Raw genomic sequence first — 24,333 nt, forward strand, 5'->3', positions numbered from 1 at the left:
GGGAGAAGGGCGGATGTGAAATTGGTGCGGTGGGGGGCGCCATGGAGGTGGGGCTGAGGTTTCACGGCTCAGGAGAAGGGAGCTTCCCGGGGAGAAGGTGATTTGGCGTCCACGAGGTCTGAAATGTGAGGGGGAGTTACAGTTCTATCCTTGCCTATAGGCTTCTTGGCTTGGGTCTGTGTACTGAGGGTCGGGGATAGTAGAGTAACTTTGCTTCTCCCCAAATAGTGGGCGGGTGCGATTTCGGGCGAGGAGGGCGTGTTTTGAACTATAGTGGGCGCGAGTGATTTTGGGCGAGGAGAGCGTGTTTTGAAATAGTGCGTGCGAGCTATTTCAGGCGAGGAGAGCGTGTTTTGTCAACCATGGTTTATGAATTATTCGGCACATGTCATTTCGGCCGAGGAGAAGGCGTTCTTGGATGAAGTTACGAACCTACCCTCGATGTACAACGGGCCAATTGATGCGTGTCCCACATAGGACGGTAATTTCGCGTCTCCCATTTATTTGCTCGGGCGAATTCCACCGAGCAGAGAGGATGTTTAACGGTTCGTTCAAATGTTGGGAGAACGAGCATCCACGTCTACCTTACCAAGTCGATTCGGATCAAATTTTGAAATATTAGCTTGCCACTTATTTTTTAGATGGAGAGATGATGCTCGGGAGTAATGTGTTTTTACATGCTCGTTGCTAGCAATTTGCTATATGACAAATAGTTGACCCACTAAAAAACGCGAATCAAACCCAAAATGGAATATGTCGATTCAATGAAATAGCTCGTTCAGTAGGTCAAAATAGTGAACAAAATCCAAAATTGAAGACCTCAATCGAGTAGCATGTTGTAAAGTATTATAGTACTCCATGAACATGTTCAAATTCAAATTAATGAACTTGTTTGATATACACATATATCCGTTCATGTGTATATTGCAGACAACATGTTCTCCAATTTAAATATTTGAATGCAAGTTTATATCGAAACATGGTTTATATCAGTCTTTGATGCATAAAACGCGACCTCCCCCTCTCCCGGACTCCTCTTCTCTCTCTCTCTCTCTCTCTCTCTCTCTCTCTCTCTCTCTGTCTCTCTCTCTTGCCGACAATCTTCAATTCTGTCACACGCATCCGACACAAAAACCTTGTTGGTCCCTCTCCCTTTCTCTCCATCTCTCTCTCTCTCTCTCTCTCTCTCCCTTTGTGTGTGTGTGGGGGGTCTTTCTAGTTCGCATGCATATATACACCATCTATAGGTCTATCTCGCACACTATGTATGATACTCTAGCTAGTCCAAGCTAGATATCTTGGGTGCACTCATCGTACGCACACAAATTCCCTCGGTCTTTGCCCGTAAATCTCTCACGCACCACTATGTCTTCTAGGAGCTCTTCCCCCCTCTCTTAAACTCTCCATCCACCTGGGTCACACAAACACATGCATATCTCACTCGCACTCGATAGGCCCATCTAAAACTTTATCTCTCCCCCTCGTTCTCTCTCCATCTCGCACGCGCAGACACATAATCTCATGCCCAGCTAGCCAAGTATGATGGTCTCTCACTCAATTGTAGGCACACGCAGTCCCCCTATATGTATATGACTAGCCAATCTTAGTCTCCATCACAAACATGTGCATGGTCTATCTCGATTTCTCTCGGGGAATCTTTCTATCACGCACGCACTCCCTCGATCTCCCACCCATATAGTCCCCTCACGATCTCGACGGGATCTCTCTATCACAAACACACCCTCTCTCCCTCCCCATGCGTCCATGCCATCCATGTGTCCCTCTCGACCTTTGTTCCTTGTTGGCCAGACCTCTATTGGACATGTGCTACATGGGTGTCTCTCACCGTTGCAAACAATCACACACTAACTATCTTCGTGTATCTCCTCGCCTCGCTTTTCCATCTCAGAGATGCATGCGTGATATGTTCACATAAGAAATGAAAAAACACACACTCTCTCTAATTTATCGTTTGTTGTCACTTTCTCTTCCACACACATACTTTTTTTGCACACTTACTCATTCTCCTTCACACGCACTTGATCTGTCTTGACTGAGGCACTCTCCTCGGTCCATAGCATATAGATTTATTGAAAAGTCAAACATCACAAAGTTTGACCATGTACGTGAAGAAAAAGAATTACATCTAGTACGGCAAACATATACCATTAGATTCACCATGAGATGTAGTTTTGTATGATGTATATTTGGTATTGTAGATATAAATAACATTTGCGTAAACCTGATCAAAGTTTCCAAAGTTTGACTTCTAAAAATTTACATGCACTGCATTATTGAGCGGATGGAATATCTCTTTCCCCCTCTCAGCTATCCGACGCACCACTCAGCCTTATCGGGGCTCCTCAATATCTCTTAAACTTTATTGGTCAGTTTGGTTCGTGACCTGACCCTCATGCCTTGATGGCCGGTACTGCCTGGTGTGGACGTGAGATGTAAAATATTTCTGCCTGGCCAGGCTTGTGTGGTGCTGAAGCGTTTGGTTCACGCCTGGGCCAGGCAAAGCATCAACACCCCATCAATCAATCCATGCATCAATTATTTAATGCTAATATCCATCCATGTTGCTGTTAGCCTCGTGGCCACACGACCAGGCACGGCCAGGCGCTCAAAATCGGTTGCCTGGGCCAGGCTACTTGTAGTGTCTGGAGTTCAGCCAGGCTAATTAAAGTGCAAGGGAACCCAGGCAAGGCGGGCTTTCTTTTTCACAGGGTACCAACCAAACAAGCGTGCATGAAATCCAGCCACAACCCCAGGCTAGGCAAAAGATGCTCAGGACGCAAGCCAAACTGGCCTTATATCTCCCTGGTTCACACATACACATGTCTCGCTCACGCTATACATATAGACCCATCAAACACTCTCCGCCCTTGTTCTCTCTCCATGTGACATGCACCCCCCCTAAGTACCACAATCCCTCACTACATCATAGGCGCAAGCACTCCCCCCTCCTAAGTATGATTATCTCTTACTAGCCATCAGGAACACACATATTGTCTCCTTCCATCCATACGTCTATCTCGATATCTCTCGGGGCATCTTCTATCGCTTACACACCTTGTCACTCGATCTCCCACCCATGTAGTCCCATCACGATCTCTAGGGGATCTCTCTATGACAAACATACACTCTCTCCTCTCCATGTCTGCATTTTCTCCGTACGTCTCTCTCGACCTCTCTCCCTTGTTTGTTAGACCCCTCTTGGCCACGTGCTAGGGGTCTTGCTCTCTCGGTTCTAAACAACCACACACTATCTCCTCACCTTGCCTCAGTTGTCGAAGATGCATGTGTGATATGTTTGCACAAGACACACATGCTTTTTCTCTAATTTTATCGTGTGTTGTCCATGTCTCTTTCACACACGCACACACACTTTTCAGAAGCACGTTGAGCTCGCCGCCAACGCCGCTGATCCTCACACGTCGGTTGGTGACCCGGCGCACTGGGGCTTGAGGATGTCATTGATGGATCCGTATCTTTCGGCCAAATCCATGTAGTAGTATATGATACTATAGTAATTATCTTACCTTCCGCATCAACTTCATAAACTTCGTACGTACTCCATGCATGAATGGCGCCAGAACCAAACTTCTCATTACTCTAGGCAAAATCATTATTTTCTATCTATCGCTCGCGACATGGAGCAGAACCAAATTTTACATGTTACGAGTTTTAAAGGAAAAGCCTGCCGTGTTCGCGTCGCACCCCCACACGGTTGGTACTGCACGCCGCTCAAGCGAGAATGCATGTGGTGTTGCATTTTCACTTACAAGTGGGACCGTAGTTGAGCAAACCGACTATCGGCAAACCCCCACCCCGCCCACCGTGCGTTGGCTGAGAAAACAGGAGGGAGAAGAGATGGCTGTAGCATGGACTCCAAGAAAATTGTTGTCGGATGGGACTCATGTGGGTGGCGTGTGCCATACTTCTAGACGTGAATGCTAGTTATGGCCCATGCCACCCCACTATATCGAGCCTATATCGAGGTACGTAGAACAAATTTCTTGCAGTCCGTGCTCAGCCCTCCTCTATCTCTCTTCTCAGCCAGCCAGCGAACGCGTGGAGCCAATCATCTGTTTGCTCACATGCGGCCCCACATGTCAGTGAAAATGCAAGAGGACTCACTGAACCTGCACATCTTTCACCTCGACGTGCTGGTGATGAAAAACAAATCCAGTAAAGACTTCGGTGGCCGCTTTTGGAGTTACTCAAGAGTAGTAAGATTCTATTTACAGTTTAACCCAAGATGCACATCTCGTGGCTTCAACTACCACTCTATGTTCTTTCATGACACGACCTGGATGCTGGATGTCCCACGTGTCGGCAAAAGGAGGAAGAACCCGACCAAATCTTCGGTTGTGCTCTCCGATTAGACTAGTTGTGCTAATTTAAAATTTTTATTGTGTACTCCCTTTGTTCCAAAATACTTGACTTCCATTTGTACAAAAATGGATGTACCTATATACTAAAACATGTCTAGATACATATATATGTTGACAAATAGGAGGCATGTATTGTGCAACGGAGGGAGTAGAATGGATGCAAGTTTTTGTATTGGGAAGAAGAGTACATCCATATATTGATAGAGCGCAATTTAGTAGATGTTCTATCACTTTTAGCTAGCAAAGAGGCTAGAGATGAGATTAGTGCACTTGTTGATACTCCTACTAGAATAGAGGCTAGACATGAGACTAGATGCGAGGAAGCAACGTCTACTTCTTTACACTCGAAGAAGAAAGAAGCACGCAAGATCGAGGCTCCGCAGATCAACAATGAATGCATCGAGAAGGCACTAATCCAACTTACAGGAGTAGTAAAATGTATTCTTGTGGTTCTTGTTTTCTTTGGTCTTGCTTTTCTAGTCAAAATTATCGTTGGAGTTCGTGCAAAATGGAGGTTCGTTTGGGGTCGTGTGTTGGAGTTGGCCTTACAAGTGGGACCGCAGTTAAGGAAACCGACTATCGGCAAACCCCCACCTCGCCCGCCACGCGATGGTTAAAGTTAGAGAAACGACGAGGTTGAAGAGATTGCTCTAGCACGGACTCCAAGAAATAATATGGTGTCAAATGGATGTCGTGGTGGTGGCGTGTGCCATACTCCTGGACGTGAATGCTTGTTCTGGCCCATGCCACCCTACTACTCCTACTACTTACTCATACTATATAGTACTAGTATCGAGGATTCGAGGTGCTGGTTACGTACAACGAACACATTAACATATGGCTACAGTAAAAACACCCGCCCGACGCGCGAAGCATGTGAAGCTAGTACAAATAGTGTAGTTGATTGGTCTCATCCAATAACCTGTTGCAATGCATGTACAATTATGTATTCGAATAATATTTTTTTTCCTCGTCGCACCACTCACTCAGAGAAGCGACTCGAAAGCCATTCATAAATTTAGTAACTTTATCACAGGCATATCATTTTATTACATACAATAGGTCATCAACCCACATCGACAACGAGGATACATTATAAATACTAAAGTTTTCACCACACAACCAATAACAAGCAATGAAATGAACTTCAACTCAACCATTCCTTGGCGTTGGAAACACTTGCTTTGAACCACAAGTGATTCTCCGGGATGGGCCATCCATTATCGATCTGGAGACCAACACAGGACTGATCATCCAGGCTGAAGCAGCCTACTATATCAGTACCAGGGTAGGGAACCACCCAAATTTCCGAGGTATAGACACAGTTGCTTCACATCAATGGTACTAGTAATGTTGTTCCAACAGCAGTTGGATCACCTTTCACCATCATGGGATAGTTTTGTCCAAGGAAGAGCGAGTTTTCTCCAAGACTATCAATTCTGTACCAGGGAGAAGGAGTTGGCGCTAGCACACTAGTATCCATCCCGAATACCATGCAACGGGTTTTCGAATAGGTCGGGAGAGTGCGACCATGGGAGACTACACCTGCTTCCTTAGCAGTAACATCATCAGTGGGCTGTATACACACAAGAAGAGGTGATCCATCAGAATTAGTTGCCAGGCGCCACAGAGTATATGGGCGCTGCTCGTCCTCATGCTCGTGATCATCACCATCGTCATCTCCCCCTTGGTTATAAAAATTTTCAAGTATAGGTGGTGCGATGTTCACAGGACCTTGGAAACACAACAAGGTTAATTAGTAAAGGGAAACTTGCTAACCCGCATGCATGTGGATGAAACAATTATAATTACGGTGGAAGACAAACATACCGAAACCATGAGGATCCCATGCAAAAACAGTGCCACGAGTGGTGGCAGCAAACACAAGGCCCTTGTATTAAATTGTATCACAGTAATCATTCGTGTACAGAAACTGATTTTTGAGCAATATCGATCGAGTTAAACCACCAAGGACGGCAACAAGCTTGTCGAAGATAGCAACAACTTCATAGTTGTTGTAATTCCAAGAGCGGTTGGGAACTCGACAAATTGCTATCTTCCGTAGAAGACAGTCACCATGATCATATTTGAACGTGCGTACAATACCGGTGTGCTCAACCTCTGGGCTGTCTGCTGAGATTTTTGGAAGTGGAACCCGGTCACGAGTGTACACATTCACAAGTTCCCACTCGCAGTTGGACCCAATGTAAACAACCCAATCTCCATTTGCACCCGCCCAAGCCTTGCCCTCAAGCAATGGCATCTTAACATCATACGTATTATTATCAAGCGACATCAACTTGCACAGGGCGAGGCCTCCGTCGTGCCGGCGCCAGTCATCAGGGTCACGGTGAAGAAGATAGGGGAGATCAAACCGCTCCTTGACTCTTGGGTTCCTTGTAATGATGTTATTAGTTGAGTCGAGAATGGGCTTGAACGAACCTGCCATGCTAGCCATGGTGATGACGTCGCACTGATCAATGAGTTCCTCCACCACGTCATCTTTCAGATCGGGGCAAGAATAACGGGGTCGTTTCTGGCCTGTTCCCTCCATGGAGAAGACGATCGAACAATGGCAGAAGAAAGGGTGAAGGGCTGAAGGAAAATGGAGGAGGGAGAGGAAGAGCGTGCAATAGCAGTTCCAAATCTAGAGGGAAAGGCGAAGAGTTGGTGGACGGTTGCGAGTTTGCCACTGTTCACGAAGAGGCGCCCCGGCCTACATGTTCGTTGGGAAATACTCCTACTACTCGCCGTCGTCTCACTGATATGTTGGAATGGGACCACATGTCAATGAAACATGGTGTGTAATTTCTCGTGCAAAATGCGATCTGGCAGCGTTGGCCCGAGGTGCTGCATTAGTTATTGACCTTTATTTTTTTAATGGTGTGCCGATCAGTTTTGAAGCATGACTAACTAGTACTGTACGCAGAGAAAATATAAACTACTCTACCACTACTCCACCTCCAGTACTAGTAGTATAAAAAAGATATATAGGCTAAAGCTTCAGCGCTTTCTTGCTAAGGGCTGCCCACTTGCTTCTCACACTACCACCCTCTCTCCAGATCTAAAAAAGACGGCCCCTCTCTCCCTCCTCACCGGTAGTCACAGATCTACCGGGGAAGAAAAGGACGTGCAGCGTTGACGCACTCGTCGTCGTTGAGCGAGGTCATGCACTGACAACAAGGCCGTCCTCTCAGACCTAGCGCCCACACGGGATGGCCTCCGTCCCCAAGCTCGCTGCCGTAGTGTGTGCAGAGGACGACGATCACGAGCGAAGCCACTTCCCGCCGACCCTCAGGTATGCTACCTCTTTTCGAACCATAACCTTGTTCTATTGCCCCATCTGCCACGTCGTTGCATGTGGATCTTTTTCTACTCCACCATCTTCCCAATTTCCTGTCCTCTGCTCTGCTGGCCACGCAGACGAACACCATAATTTGCACTATTAAAGGAAACCCTACTTCATTCATACTAATCCATGTCTGGGTTGAATAAGGAAAGGAAGGGAGACTGTATGGTCCAAGAGAGTAGGCATCGAACCCACATCTAGGTTGAAAAGGGGAAAATCAGTAGCTAAGGAACGAGTCTCGTGTCTCTTGGTTGAAGAAGGGTAGAAAGGCATGACAACGCAATAGAGAATGACCAGGTCGATCGGTTTGTTGTCGTTGCATAGGAAAAAGGTGGCTAAAGAGAACAAAAATGGGACGTAATCCACATATGCTGCCTAGATATTTGTTGCTCTGGGCAACCATACCTCCCTCACCACTCTGCGTCTGTGGAGGTACATCGTACTAGTGCACCCACTGTCCGAATGGGCCTCCCATGCTCTTATTGCCACTTTTTTTGCTGTTAGTATAACGCCAATAGTCAAGTCAAGCAATGCTACTGCTAAAGTGATGCCACATTTAACTAATGCCACTCTCAGTCTAATGCCACCGATAAATTTAAGGAATGCCATTTAATGTCACTGGATTGTTTCAGGGTTAGCTGTTGATTATGGATGTATTAAAGATTTTTCAGCTAAGGCATTCTATTGCTGTTGCACAGCCAGTATACCAACGATGAAACTTGTTACTACCTTCGGATTTTTGCACTGTTAATGCTTATATATTACATACCTCACTTTCATGAGATAAGTTAATTTTTTCGTACAGTGTCACCAAAATGCCAAGGCGCTGATGTCATTTTATTTTGGTTAAACTGCACAGACAATTATGAAGACAAGAGGAAAGGTCAAGAGTGGGCACCTCCTCCTCCGGCTGTTCTCTTGATTCGTTCGATCAAGTTTTTATGTTTGATCGTTTATCAAGATTGGGATAGCAATTTTTAAGGTCCCCCCGAGTTCGAAATGATATTTACCTTGGAGGTACATGGTTTGCAATTTTTTTATACTGTCATTAGTTAATAATGCTAGTTACCTTCAGACTTTTGTATTTGGTTTAATGCTCATGCACAACTAGTATACCAATGCTGAAACTTGTTACCTTTACATTTTGTATTGTTAATTCTTATAGAAACCTTCCAGTGCTAGAGTTTATTGAAATCTATTCAGTAAAACCATTGTATTGTACCCTGTAATAAACTAACTACTCTACTGTTGCACTAGCCACTGGATTAGTGTATATTTGTAGTATTTGAATGGTGTTGCATTAGTGTATGGACATAAATAAAGTGTGGCAAGCTTTCCTAGATATGTGCTCAAGAAAACTACTACCTGTTTTTATAAATACTAGACGTTTGGGTACTTTAAATTGAGCCGTGAAAACGTCTTATATTAAGGAACAAAGGGTGTAGAGTTCACTCAAATTATCCCGGTAAAGCTAGTCACACCTTTGTTAAAATTGATGTTCATTATGTTATTTCAGAAAAAACCATGTATGCCTTCCTGACATCAGTCGTTGTTGCTTTATTTATTCCTTCAAATAGGTGGTTAGAAACAGTCTTTCTACCTTTTCCCATTAAGAAATTGGAATGCTTATATTTGTGAGTCTATGCTTCAACTAGTGCCACTTTTAGAGTAATCACACTTTCAATATCTATGCAAACAGGGATGCTCGATTTTAGTGGAAGTGCACAAAAAGTCCAACTGGTTCAACATTAGGAGCATATGTTTTTCCAAACCTTTATATCCAATTGGTGGCACTATGAGCTGTTCATTACGAAGGTACATGGTTTGCTACTATCTTGCTACTCTTTTTGTACTGTCACTAGATAGTAATACTAGTGGTTTGCATGTGAATTTATTGGCAGGGTGGACCTACATTGGAGGTGCAGGACATGATTCAATGATTGGATGCTCAATTTCGATTGTATTGATTTCACCTCTTCCATCACTGCGAACATGGATATCCTTGGTCTGATGAAGAATAGGAGCTATATTTCTGCTCTGAACCAGCAAATCAATTCAGTATGAAATTGTCCAGGGCAAAACATAACTGTATCAGATTGTCCAGTGCAGAACAGGACAGATGCTAAGCGGAAGAGACATGTTTAAACCGAAAATACAAGGTGTGGTATATGTTTACTAGCTGCTTGATATTTGTGTAGACAGAGATGTCTGCCCGTTGCTATTTGGCAAATAGAAAAAGTGTCCGCAATTTTGGTTGAACTGCACAAGAGAATAGTATAGTCATTGCATGCAGTGCCATTTGAAAATAGACACAGAAAGATTGGATAGTCACTTCATGGACTGCAGAAAAGTAGTATTGTACTATTTATTGGCCAACAATAGGTGCTTCATTTCTTTGGTCTGATTATACAATGGGCATCATTTTGCCTAAGTTGAAGTTTTTATTCCGAAAATAGTCTCGCGGTGTGATCGAGAGAAGACCAATTCATATTGAAGTGGATGTTCCTCCATCATGTGTGGTTCATTCTCATGGTTCCAGCTGTTGGTGAAACCACTTACATTTGCAAGAGGAATTGTAGACTTCACAAACAAATTTGTCTTTCAGTTTGTACTGAATGTTGGCCAAGAGAAGCATCCATGTTAGTAGGAAGAACAAATGTTTTTTCTAGATCTTTGCTTTTGGAGCTACATATTTGTATATTATTTGTGAATCATTGAGATGCATTAACATGTTGATCTTATGTATGGGAATCGTACTAGTTAGTTTTAGTTGCGACACAAGATCTGAAGTGGCTGATCTTTGCTTTTGGAGCTACATATTTGTATATCATCTGTGAATCATTGAGATGCATTAACAGTTACTTATTTCTGTTCGCTCAGTGTTTACAAGTTACTGATCGATCACTAGCTAGCCTACAAATGCGCTCCTGGCAGTTTTATTTGCGACACAAGATGCGAAGTGGCAGTTTTTTGAATAAAAATGCCTACCTTTGAAGAAACTGACAAGCTACACTATCGATCCTACACGGATAAAAATGCCTACCTCTGAAGAAACTGACAAGCTACACTATCGATCCTACACGGATAAATAGCGGATCACGCACGTACTACCTCCTTTCCGGTTTGCAGGGCTCAATTCAAGAAACGACCTACTCGATCCTACACGAATAAACAGCGGATCACACACGTACTAGTACCTCCTTTTCGGTTTGCAGGGCTTAATTCAAACCTCCCACCAACCAAGGTACTCCCTCCCTCCGGGTTTATTAGTCCCGTGAGCAAAGCAGCAAGACCAAGGCATGACAATAATTAACGGCATGCAGAAGTTTAAGCCTAATTAATTCCAGCGATTTAAGTGGCTGCATGCGTGCCCTCGGCTGCGACTCGTTGCAAGCTACTTCACGTACTGCCTGCGAGTGATTCTGAGTGCTTGCATGCAGCCGGTCGTAATTAAGGCGGCTAACTGATGCGAAAAAAGATACGCTTGAATTGTTGCAGGCTTTATAAATCCGTGGAATCATTATTGACAAGGAGGGAGATGATTCGAGTGCACTCGTTTGACCACCATGGCGGCGTGCGACCCAGACGGGACAGGATGGGACAGTTATAATTTCAGTTTCTCTAGTTTTCCACGGCAAGCTGGTGCGCTAAGCCATTATGCATTGAATTCCGATGACCGTCACGCTACCTTCCGCCTATAAGTACTGTTTCCCAGCCTTCTCTGGTGCCACTGTGACCCAACTCGCCATATCCTCATAATCCCCCACCGGCCCGACGTCGCTCGCCATGTCCGCCATGCCCCCGCCCATCCGCGGTAGGCGACACCGGAGGCTCTCACCGCCGGAACTAGTGTTCGGGTTTTCACTGGAAGGCAGACGGAGGGAGAAGGCATTCTATCTGTCTTTAGATGGCAATGTGGAGATCGAGGAGTTGTTGGAGCGCGACCGCATGGTGGAGGAGCAGGAGTTGTTGGAGCGTGACCGCCTAGCGGAGGAGCAGCGTATTGCCGATTTGTGCCGCCAGCGGGACATGGAGCAGCAGCACACCGACGCTCTGAGTCGCGAGCAGAGCGCCCGCAACTGGGCCGACTACATGGAGGCCGGCGCCCGGCAAATAGCCCTGGAGGCTGTCGGGCACGCACGCATTCCCGACGCTGATTTTTACTACCAGCTTGTCAAGTGGGTTTCCCGCTTGGAAGCCGAAGCTTCGGTGGACCATGCCAGCATGGAAAGGGCCAACGCGCGCGAGCAACACGCCCTATCGCACCTCTTGCAAGTCCGAGGCGAGGCGCATGACGCCGGTGCCGGCATTTAGCGTGTACCACAGATGGCGGCCGGCATCGTCTAGTTAGCTAAGAGTAAGTTAGTACTTGTACACTACTAGAGTATTAGTGGGAGTAGATAGTTAACTTGGCTATGATGGTTGTCAACGTGGAAGTTCAGTACTCTATATGTGGATCAGACTTGTTACTTTGCTCTGAATGTTGAACTTTCCGTTTGAACGTATGGAATGGGCTGTTATTTTTTTAAATGGGTTGTATTTGTCCTCCACGGGTTTAGAGGCTGACTTGTGGGCCTAGCAAGTTGATGCATACACAATCAGGAGATGATTGTACGTGGAGAGGATGGCAGCAGGGACCCGCCAAGGTCATGGCAGTACACAAGCAAGTGCCTCCTTATTTCAAGCCAATAAAAAAAATGGCTCCTCCTAGTGGATTTCTGACATCTGGGTCCCATGCCATTGTCAACGTAGTCAATAAACGACAGAATTGCACAACGAGCGGCTGACACCAGGGACCCAGCAGCTCGCCGAGTTATTTTTGTTTTGGGTTAATTTGATAAATGCCACTCCAAATCTGGTGTATCCGAGAAATGCCACTACAATTTCCGAACTTTGAAAAATGCCATTTCATGCCATTTCTAGTGGCATTTTTCGAAGTCTGGAGTGGCATTTTTCAAAGTTTGCAAAGTGTAGTGGCATTTTTCAAAGTTTGCAAAAATTGCAGTGACATTTTCAAAGTTTGGAAATTGTAGTGGCATTTTTATGAATCGCCATAATTGAAGTGGCATTTATCTAATTTGTTTTTGAGACAGAAGCAGGGTGTCAACTGGGCTGTACGGAACACTCTGGCCTGTGTAGATAGCCTTTTCTTTTATGTTTACCACAGACCAGCCCAGTAGTTTTTTGTTCTTTCTGAAAATGGCTAGCCCAGTTTTTTTGTGATTTGTCAAGTAAGTCGCTTTATGATGCCTGTTGGGCTGCAAATATTTCAAGACGAGGGGAGCTTCATTTGGCTGGCCGAGAAAATGGCCTATCAGTAATGAGAAATGGGTTGTACATTTTTAAAACACGTCAAACCGGCAATTAGTTTCAAATATCTTTTTTTCATTTCGAGATTTTAAATTGCATTGATTTTTATGCGTGGACAATTTATTGGATTTTATATTGATATACATTTATTTTTAAAATCAGTCTGAATGTGACTCGAAATTTCGGGATTAAAAAAACTTTAGACCGCACCGACATATGCAAAATTTCGTATAATTTTTTAACCGTGGCCACAATATGGTCTATAATGCTAACAAAAAGAATATGGGCTCCAAAAAAACCGTAAGAATTAGCAAATGGGCTGTAAATTATTCGAAATAATGGCAGATGGGTTGTATGCTGTTTTCCACAGATTTGAGGCTTTCCACAGATGGCCTGTATATTGTTGCATGTCCATCCAATGGCCGTCGTGCTTCTTCAATCTCCGCTCTTCTTGCTCCAGCCGCTCAAACAAGCACCAGCGGGACTGCCTGCTCCCTCCTCCCCGGGGCCAGCTGTGCTGCCGCGCAGGCCTCACCGCCCCACCGTACTCCCATCGCTGGCCTAGCCATCCCTCTACTCACCCGCACCTGCACTTATTCTCCAGCGACGGCAGACGAACCAGTAAACCCTCGTACAGTCATATTCCCCTCTGCATGGGAAACAAAAACACTGCCGAGTCTTCCCTGCCTCCGTGTCGTTCCCTTCCTAGGCCTCACCGTCGTCCACTGCCCTGGTGCTCTCGGTGTGGCATGGTCAACGTGGTCAACGACCGACATGCATCTGAAGTGGACTGTACGTGGAGAGGCTGACAGCTGGGTCCACGGCCGCACACAAGGAAATGCCTCCTTATTACATGCAAAATAATGATTCCTCCACCTGACATCTGGAGCCACCGAAAGGGCCTCTGTATTTCGTGAAAAAAACGTTACCACCGCTGACAGCTCGGATCCACCACCTATATCTTCGCACGCAAGGAAGTGCCTCCTTATTACGCACGAAAAATGAATACTCCCGCTGCTAGTTGGGACCCAGTATAGTGGGCCTACTAAGTTGATGGGGACGAAGGGCTTTGTCAACCTAGTCAATATGCACGATTTTAGCTCAACTGACTGTATGATGTCCATCCAACGGCCGTAGTGCTTCTTCAACCTCTGGTCTTCTTGCCCTAGCCGCCCAAAGCAGCGCCGGTCGTGCCGCCTGCTCCTGCCTCCCGTGGTCGGCTGTGCTACCGCGGAGGCCTCACCACCCCCATACTACTCCCACCGCTGGCCAGGCCATCCCTCTACTCCACTCACCCACACCCCTGTTATTCTGCGGTGACGACAGCGCAGCCGAACCAGTGAACCCTTTTACTCCTCTCCGCGTGGGCATCCACTGCCGCGTCTTCCCCGGCTCCGCGTCGTCCCCTTACTAGGCCTCGCCATCGTCCACTGCCATGGTGCTCTCGGTGTGGCGTGGTCAATGTTGTCAATGACCGAATTCCATCGGAAGAATACTGTACGTGGAGAGGCTGGCAGTTGGGTCCACGGCAGCCGCAAGGAAGTGCCTCCTTATTACGCGGAAAATAATTATTCCTCCACCTGATGGCAGGGACCCACCGAACGCCCACCAGTATTTTGTGAAAAAAATGTTTGCCCCTGACTGCTGGGACCCACCTACAAGCCACCGTATTTCACGAAAAAACGTCCCCCCTGCTGTCAGCTCGGACCCACCGGAAGTGCCTCCTTATTACGCACAAAGAAATGAATACCCCCTGCTAGCTGGGACCCACCTTGGTGGGAGGCTGACTTGTGGGCCTACTAAGTTGACGGGGACGGAGGGCTTTGTCAACTTAGTCAATATAAACGATTCTAGCTCTAGTGATCGTAAGATGTCCATCCAACGGTCGTAGTGCTTCTTCAACCTCTGGTCTTCTTGCTCCAGCCGCCCAAAGCAGCGCCAGTCGTGCCGCATGCTCCTACCTCCCATGGCCGGATGTGCTGCAGCGGAGGCCTCACCGCCCCCTACTATTCCCACCGCTGGCCAGGCCCTGCGGCGACGGCGGCCTCACACCGCAGCCTAACCAGTGAACCCTCGTACTCTTCTCCGCACGGACTTCCACTGCCGCGTCTTTGCCGGCTCCATGTCGTCCCCTTCCTAGGCCTCGCCGTCGTGCACTGCCCTGGTGCTCTCGGCGCGGCGTGGTCAACGTGGTCAAGGAACGACTTCCATCGGACGTGGACTGTACGTGGAGAGGCTGACTGCTGGGTCCACGGCCATAGCAAGGAACTGCCTCCTTATTACGCGGAAAATAATGATTCCTCAGCCTGACAGCTGGGACCCACCGGACGGGCCACTGTATTTTGCGAAAAAAACGTTTCCCCATGACTGCTGGGACCCACCAGCTACATCTTTGCACACAAGGAAGTGTGTCCGGGCAAAAAAAAATGATTCGCCCCCCTGACTGCTGGGACCCACCTGCTACATCTTCGCATGCAAGGAAGTGCGTCCGGGCAAAAAAAAAAGATTTGCCCCCCTGACTGCTGGGACCCACCAGCTACATCTACGCATGCAAGGATGTGCCTGACAGTCGGGACCCACCTGGTCAAAGCGTACGTAGCATTGTCATTCTGCTCGCGAACGTCTATGTACATATATACTGGTGGATGTAGAGGCGTGCATGTGTCGTAGTAGAGGCACGCACGTAGCATGTAGACGTACGTACAGCGGCCAGGGTGCAACAAAGAAAATACGGCCACGTATGTGTACATACAGGCACGGTCTCGAATGCCTACTCGCGCATACGTACGGCGAGGGCTCGTGTACATGGCTGGGTAGGAACGGAGAAACAACGTCGTCATCGTGTTGATGGGGAGGTAACAAAATGCGTCGTGTTCATGGGGAGGCAACAGAGTGCGTCGTGTTCATCGGGAGGCAACGGAATGTGTCGTGTTCATCGGGAGGGAACGGAACGCGTGGGAGCCAACCGGCTGGGTCGGAACGGAATGGATGGTCGTGTTCATTGAGAGGGCTTGGACGGAACAGGCGATGGAAACGAGGCCTGGCATACCGCAGAATGGAGGAAACAGACCTCCTATAGTCGAAACGGGGGTCCTGTTGATCGGGAGGGGTGTGGCGTACCGCAAAACGGAGGAAACGGACCTCCTATGGTCAAATCGGGGGTCCTGTTGATCGGGAGGGGTGTGGTGTACCGCAGAACGGATGAAATGGACCTCCTACGGTCAAAACGGGGGTCCTTTTGGTCGGGAGGGGTGTGGCGTACCGCAAAACGGATAAAACGGACCTCCTACGGTCGAAACGGGGTTCCTGTTGATCGGGAGGGGTCTGGCGTACCGCAAAACGGACGAAACGGACCTCCTACGGTCGAAATGGGGGTCCTGTTCATCGGGAGGGGTGTGGTGTACCGCAAAACAGGACTCCACGGGATACTGTGCATCTCCACCGTCGACCTCCTCCAGCCTCCACGGGGTACCGTCGACCTCCTCAAGCCTCCACGGGCTCCTGTTCATCCAGCCTCCACCGCGCACTACTCCACCGGCTACTGTTCAACCGCCCCTCCACCCTCTACTGTTCATCCAACCCTCCACACAACGGGGTCCTGTTCAACCACCCCTCCACGGGCACCCCTCCATCGTCTACTGTTCATCCAACCCTCCACACCACGGGGTCCTGTTCATCCAGAGGCAACGCCACTGCTCACTATTCATCCAACCCCCCCCCCCCCCGCAACGCTCACTGTTCATCCAATCGATCGGCTTCAGTTAGCAGCAGTAGCGAAGGAATCACTCGATCGGGTTCAGTTAATAGCCATCGATCGATCGCTCGGGTTCAGTAACGCATATCCTGCAGTGCAATCGCTCGGGTTCACTTAGAGCGCAACGCCTCGCTCGGGTTCAGTTAGAGCCAACGCCTTGCACACACGCGCGTACGTGTACGAGAGAAACGCGCATCGCTCGGCCCAGACCTCTCACCGTAACCGGGGACTCCCCGAAATTTTCCTCCCCCTCGCTTCTACCACGGTTTTTTCCGTCATGGACGGCCCAAAGAATGTCATGCAGATGCGTCTCCGGCCTGCCCAGGACGAAAAGCCCATTTTCTGTCATAATTTGTTGTCATAGAAGTAGGAGCCCACCACATCTATGATGATACCGGGTTTTGTCACAATTATCGTCATAGAAGTGTCATATGTATGATAGAATTTTTTTTCGTTCGGCCCAAAATGTCACGGATGTGTCTTTTTTTTGTAGTGTGTTGTTGTAGTAATCTGTGAGCCACGAGGACTCACAATCCCATTACCATGGGTATCAAGACTAACAAAGCTTAATGGGAATGGAATGGATAAGTGGTGAGGTTGCTGATACATCTCCGTCGTATCTATAATTTTTGATTGTTTCATGCCAATATTATACCACTTTCACATACTTTTGGCAACTTTTTATATGATTTACTGGACTAACCTATTGATCCAGTGCCCAGTGCCAGTTCTTGTTTTCTGCATGTTTTTTGTATCACAGAGTATCCATATCAAACGAAGTCCAAATGCAATAAAATTTCACAGAGAATTATTTCAGAATATATGTGATTTTTGGGAGTTGGAATCACCGCAAACGGCCGCCCGTGGTGGGCACAACCCACCAGGGCGCGCTAGAGGAGCTAGGCATGCCGTGGTGGGTTGTGCCCACCTCGTACGTCGGTTGGAGCTCTAGGCACAAGGAAGCTTATATCCGGAAAAAAACCGTGTTAAAATCTCAGCGCAATCGGAGTTACAGATCTCCGAGAATATAAGAAACGGTTTTCAGCTAGATCTGGGGAGCGCGAAACAGAAGAGAACGGAGAGGGAGATCCAATCTCGGAGGTGATCCCGCCCCTCCGCTGCCATGTAGACCATGGACCAGAGGGGGAACTCTCCTCCCATCAAGGGGGAGGGGCAAGGAAGAAGAAGAAGGAGGGGGGCTCTCTCCCCCTCAACGATCGGGATGACGATCTACATCAACAATCTTGCTACCGTCAACACCAACTTTCACCCCCTCTATGTAGCGGTGTGACACCTCTTCCCCCTGCTATAATCTCTACTTAAACATGGTTCTCAACTCCATATATTATTTCCCAATGATCTATGGTTATTCTATGATGTTTGAGTAGATCCATTTTGTCCTATGGGTTAATCGTGATCTTGGTTGTTATGATTGTATATTTTATTTATGGTGCTGTCATACGGTGCCCTCCATCTCGCGCAAGCATGGAGGGGCCCTCGCTGTAGGGTGTTGCAATATGTTCATGGTTTGCTTACGGTGGGTTGCTAGAGTGACAGAAACTTAAAACCGAGTAGGTGGGGTATGACGTATGGGAATAAAGAGGACTTGATACTTAATGCTATGGTTGGGTTTCACGACCTTAATGATCTTTAGTAGTTGAGGATGCTTGCTAGAGTTCCAATCATAAGTGCATATGATCCAAGTACAGAAAGTATGTTAGCTCATGCCTCTCCCTCATATAAAATTACAAGAATGATTACCGGTACTTGTTATCGATTGCCTAGGGACAAATAACTTTCTTGTTGACAAAAGCTCTCTACTAAAACTAATTTAGTCGTGTCTTTATCTAAACAGCCCCTAGACTTTATTTATTTGGTCTTTATTATCTTGCAAACCTATCCTATCACACCTACAAAGTACTTCTAGTCTCATACTTGTTTTCAGTAAAGCAAACATCAAGTGTGCGTAGAGTTGTATCAGTGGTCGATAGAACTTGAGAGAATATTTGTTCTACCTTTAGCTCCTCGTTGGGTTCGATACTCTTACTTATCGAAAGAGGCTACAATTGATCCCCCATACTTGTGGGTTATCAAGACATTTTTCTGGCGCCGTTGCCGGGGAGCAATAGCGTGGGGTGAATATTCTCGTGTGTGCTTGTTTGCTTTATCACTAAGTAGTTTTTATTTCCTATTCTAAGTTGTTCTCTATCTTTAGTTATGGATATGGAACACGAAACGCCAAAAATATTAGTGGTACTTGCTACTCATGGAGATGGGGAACCTCCTAAAACCCTCGATGCTCATTATGTGAAAGATGTTATGCATTACTTTGAGAATCCTGAGAAAATCCCATTCAACTATATAATGGGAGTAACATTGGATCAACGTGAATACTCTAGGGATTATGGCTTGACTCATAAAGGGAAATTGTTATGGGATCAAATTCATATGTTGCATTGGTATGCTTTGGAGCTATGCTTGAGATATGATTATACTTGTTGCTCTAGGATGAAGACTCCACACCTTCCCTTTTCATGTGAATTTAATAATAATGAAACCTTGGCTTCTTATGCTAATGATATATATGATTATTATGATGTGGAGCAAATAGAAGAATTTGTTGCTTTTAAGGGTGCTTATGAAATTGAATCTTTGTTTGAAAAGTATGAAGCTGTCGATGATGATGTTTATAGACCTGGAAATTTTGCCATCCTTAAATATTGCTATGATAATTATAAATACAATTCCGATATTGATGAATTTATTGAGAAAGTCTCCGCTATCCAAGAAGAGAATAATATTTTGCAGGAATCTATGGAAGAAAGAATTGATGAAACTGTGAGCCCATTGGATGAAAAAGATGATGAGGAGAGCGAAGAACAAAAGGAGGATGATCAGATTAGCTACCCGTGCCCACCTTCTAATGAGAGTAACTCTTCAACTCATATATTATTTAATTTCCCTTCATGCTTACCGAAGGATGAATGCCATGATAATTGCTATGATCCCGTTGATTCGTTTGAAATATCCCTTTTTGATGATGCTTGTTATGCTTATGGCCATGATGCCAATATGAATGACGCTTATGGAGATGAACTTGCTATAGTTCCTTATGTTAAGAATGAAATTGTTGCTATTGCACCCACACATGATAGTCCTATTATATTTTTGAATTCTCCAAACTACACTATATTGGAGAAGTTTGCTCTTATTAAGGATTATATTGTTGGGTTGCCTTTTACTGTTGCACATGATGATTTTGATGAATATAATATGCATGTGCTTGCTACTCCTACTTGCAATTATTATGAGAGAGGAACTACATCTCGACCTCTCTATGTTTCCAACACAATAAAATTGCAAGAAACTGCTTATGCTATGTATTGGCCTTTACTTGATGTTCATGAATTGTTCTTGTATGACATGCCGATGCATAGGAAGAGAGTTAGACTTCGTCATTGCTTGATATATGTTGCTTTGTGCTCACTACTAAATGCTAAATAATTGTTGATTCAAATTGGCTTTGATATACCTTGGGATCTGGGTGGATTCATTACTTGAGCACTTTATGCCTAGCTTAATGGCTTTAAAGAAAGTGCTGCCAGGGAGACAACCCGGAAGTTTTAGAGAGTCATTTATTTCTGTTTAGTGCTTTTATATAGTTTAAAAACAAAAAAATAGAGGGGAACTTTAATATTTTCACAAAAGAGAAGCGATTGGAAGTTATGCATTGGAGAACTGAGGGTCGACCTTGAACACTTGTGTTCATGCTCATGGAAACAATGTAGAATTTTTCATGAATATTCTCACAAAAATAATTATCCCTTTGTAAAATTCCATTGTATTTTAAAAATAATGTGCCAAGGTTTGCCTTTAGGATGTTTAGATTTCTTGTTGGTTTGTGCGGTGCAAAACAGAAACTTTGGCTGTAGTGGGCGATTTTACATTTTTTACTAGACCGTCAAATGGTTCTGAATTTTTTTGCACTGTTCTATACAAATAGTTTATTTTTCCTATTTTTTAGAATTTTTGGAGTACCAGAGGTATGGTGAATGTTCAGACTACTACAGACTGTCCTGTTTAAGACAAATTCTGTTTTTGATGCATTATTTGCTTGTTTTGATGAAACTATCGATTTCTATCAGTGGATTAAGCCATGAAAAAGTTATATTACAGTAGCTACAATGGAAAAACAAAATATGAATTGGTTTGCAACAATACTTACACTACTAGGGAAAACCTTATACACAGAATCTTAGCAGCAGCGCGTCACAAAAAGAGGCGCTACTGCTAATTAGCAGTAGCGCGGTTAAGAAAAACAGGCTACCGATGCAAATTTAGCAGTAGCGCGTGAGGGCTAAACTGCGCTGCTATAAAAATCGACCGACAGTAACCAAGAACCTAAGTTTAGCAGCAGCGCGGTTTCATGATGCGCGCTACTGCTAATGCAATAGTAGTAGCGCGCTTTTTACTACATCGCTGCTGCTAATTTTGAAATTGTCCACACGGTTTGCCCCGTTTAGCAGTAGCGCGTGTGAGAAAAGCGCACTGCTGCTACGCTCTTATCAGTAGCACGTTTTTCCTCCCACGCTACTGCTAAGACGCAGCACCCACCACCTTTTTCCACCCGTCCTCCCCTCCCCCATCTCCTCTCCTCCCTTTCCCCTACCTCCCACATCCTCCCTCTCTCACTCTTCTTCTTCCTCAATTCTTCTCCCCCCTTTACTCTCCCTCTTCTACCTACCTTTCTCTCTCTTCATTACTCCTAGCTAACTACACCACCTCCATTAATGCATCTCTTTTCTCTTTTTCCTTCCCCCTTCACTAGTTGAAGTTGTTTCCTCCCAAATTAGCTAGCTAGGTAGATGTAGCATTTAGTTAAGTGACCTATTTGGCCCCTAACTAGATCTATCTTTGTCAAGAAGATCTTTGTGCACTTTTGATCTCCCTACATCATCATCTCCACCGTGTGCTCGATCTCGAGATAGAGGTGTTTAAAATTTCATGCTTTTGCAAAAATGGAAATATGTGTATGTGTGTGTGATATGATAATTGGCAATATGATGGAAATTGTGTGTGTGGCATGAGTTAACGCCAAATTGTGCTTTTGAGTTGCCTATGTTTTGCCGAAATGTCGATTTATTTCCGTTTCGGCGAATTCCGGGCAAACTCTAGATCTATATGTCCTATTTTTAGGGAAGGTCATGCCGAATTTTTGTATGACTTTGATGCATGCACACATTTTTATAATCAATTTGTTTATTATTACCGTGCAGACGTTCATGATGGTCAGTGGAACGATGGTGGCAGGTGGTTGCAGTCGGCGGTGCAGGGCATGAAAGAAAATAACCGGACAGATGTTTTATGTCTGTGTCAAAAATGCGAAGGAATAGTTTGGCTCGACCCCTATGACGATGGTCGTGTCGAAGCACACCTGCTCATGACTGGTTTCATGGATGGCTATATTCGGTGGATAATTGAACATGAGGATGACGATGTTGAGGACACCGATGGGGCAGGTAATGACGACACGGGGCAAGACGAAGATATGATCGATAATGGCGGCGGGAAGAGGCCGGACATGGCGACGGAGAAGGGGCTGGACATGGCGGAGGAGAAGGGCCCGGACGTGGCGGCGGAGAGAACATAGACTCCATGCAGCAGAGTTCGTCAGTACTATGTTCAATCGTGCGGGGCCATCATGTTCAAGCACTGCTTCGCAAGATGACGAGTACTAAGAGATCTGCTTCTAGAGAGGATGCTAAGATGGAGCAACTAGTGGTAGACTCGAACACTCCATTGTATGATGGTTGCAATCCTGAGGTGACCCGCTTGAGTTTCACGCTCCAATTCCTGAAGACGAAGGCTAAAAACAAATGGACCGACACTAGCCTCGATGAGCATCTCAAGTACCTAAAGGACGTTCTTCCCACAGGGAATCTATGTCCTACTAGTGTTGATGAGGCCAAGAAGATCGTGTGCCCTTTGGATCTGCTGCACGTTAGATACCATGCATGCATCAACGATTGCATAATTTATCGGAAGGAGCACGTGGAAAAAACAAGCTGTCCGGTGTGCAATGCTTCTCGATACAAGAAGACCGGGAAGAAATGTCCCTAGAAAGTTGTATGGTACTTACCGATCACTCCCCGTCTCCAGTGGTATTTCGTACATCCCAAGGAAGCAAAGCTAATGCGCTGGCACGCGGAGAGGAAGAAGCCCGACGATGGAGATGATCCGAAGCTGAGACACGTCAAGGATGGAAGCCAGTGGAGAGCGTTGAACAGCTTCTATCGATATTTCAAATGTGATGCAAGGAACATCATGCTCAGCGCGTGTATCGATGGCATCAATCCGTTTGACAACTAGAACACCAACCATAGCACATGGCCCGTGTTTGTATGGATGTACAACCTCCCCCCTGGTTGTGCATGAGGTCGAAGTACATTCACATGAGCATGCTTATTCAAGGGCCGAAACAACCAGGAAATAATATTAATTTGTATCTGGGGCTACTTCAAGAGGAGTTAGACACGTTATGGAAAACATCGGCCAAGACATGGGACGCTAGCAAAGGCGAGTATTTCAACATGAGAGTCGCGCTGATCACGATGGTGCATGACTATCTCGGTTACGAATATGTCGCAGGCAGGTGTGCCATGGATATTGCGGACACACGCGGTGCATGGATGATACAATGTCTCAGCAGCTAACGTCAAGGAAAGAAGGCGGGTCTGGGAAAATTGAGTACATGGGGCATCGAAGATGGCTCGAACAGGACGACCCGTGGAGAAACCGTGGAGATCTATTCAATGGTCACGCTGAGCATCGAGGAACTCCATGTAAGTGGAGCGGTGCTGAAATCGATGAGCTGTTGAAAAACTAGAAGGAGTGCCCCGCGCCGGGAAAGACGACGAAAAAGGCACCGGAGTCGCTGCTGAAGGTATGGAAGACGAGGTATGTGTTCTAGGACTTAGAGTACTGGCACAAACTCGATACACCTCATTGCCTTGATCAAATGCATATCTGTAAGAATATCCTTGAGAGCTTGCTCGCGACACTGATGAACATGCCGGATAAGACCAAGGATGGCCCGAAGGCAAGAAAAGACTTGCAAGATTTGAAAATCAGGGAAGATCTGCACATGCCGCCCCATAAAAAGTCAGACGAGACAAATACGGAGACAGAGGCGCGGGAGAAGAAGGGCAAGAAAAGAAAGAAAGAGGATTAGTGCCCCCCTTCTTGCTTCGCCTTAAGTCAGGCTGAGATCGATCAATTCTTTAAGTGCCTTACCAGAGTCAAAGTTAGTTCCTGTTACTGTGGAAAGATAAGCAGATATCTAGACACAAACAAGAAAAGGTTCAGCGGGATGAAGTCCCATAACTGTCATGTGATGATGACGCAGATACTACCTGTTTCCCTTAGAGGGATAATGGACAAGCACGTCTGTGACACGCTTATTGGTGTCTGCAACTTTTTCGACGTCATCTCTCGAAAGTCGATCAGTGTGAAGCAGCTCC

The sequence above is a fragment of the Triticum aestivum genome, chromosome 2B, assembly GCF_018294505.1.
Source record: "Triticum aestivum cultivar Chinese Spring chromosome 2B, IWGSC CS RefSeq v2.1, whole genome shotgun sequence".
In the NCBI taxonomy this organism is placed as follows: domain Eukaryota; kingdom Viridiplantae; phylum Streptophyta; class Magnoliopsida; order Poales; family Poaceae; genus Triticum; species Triticum aestivum.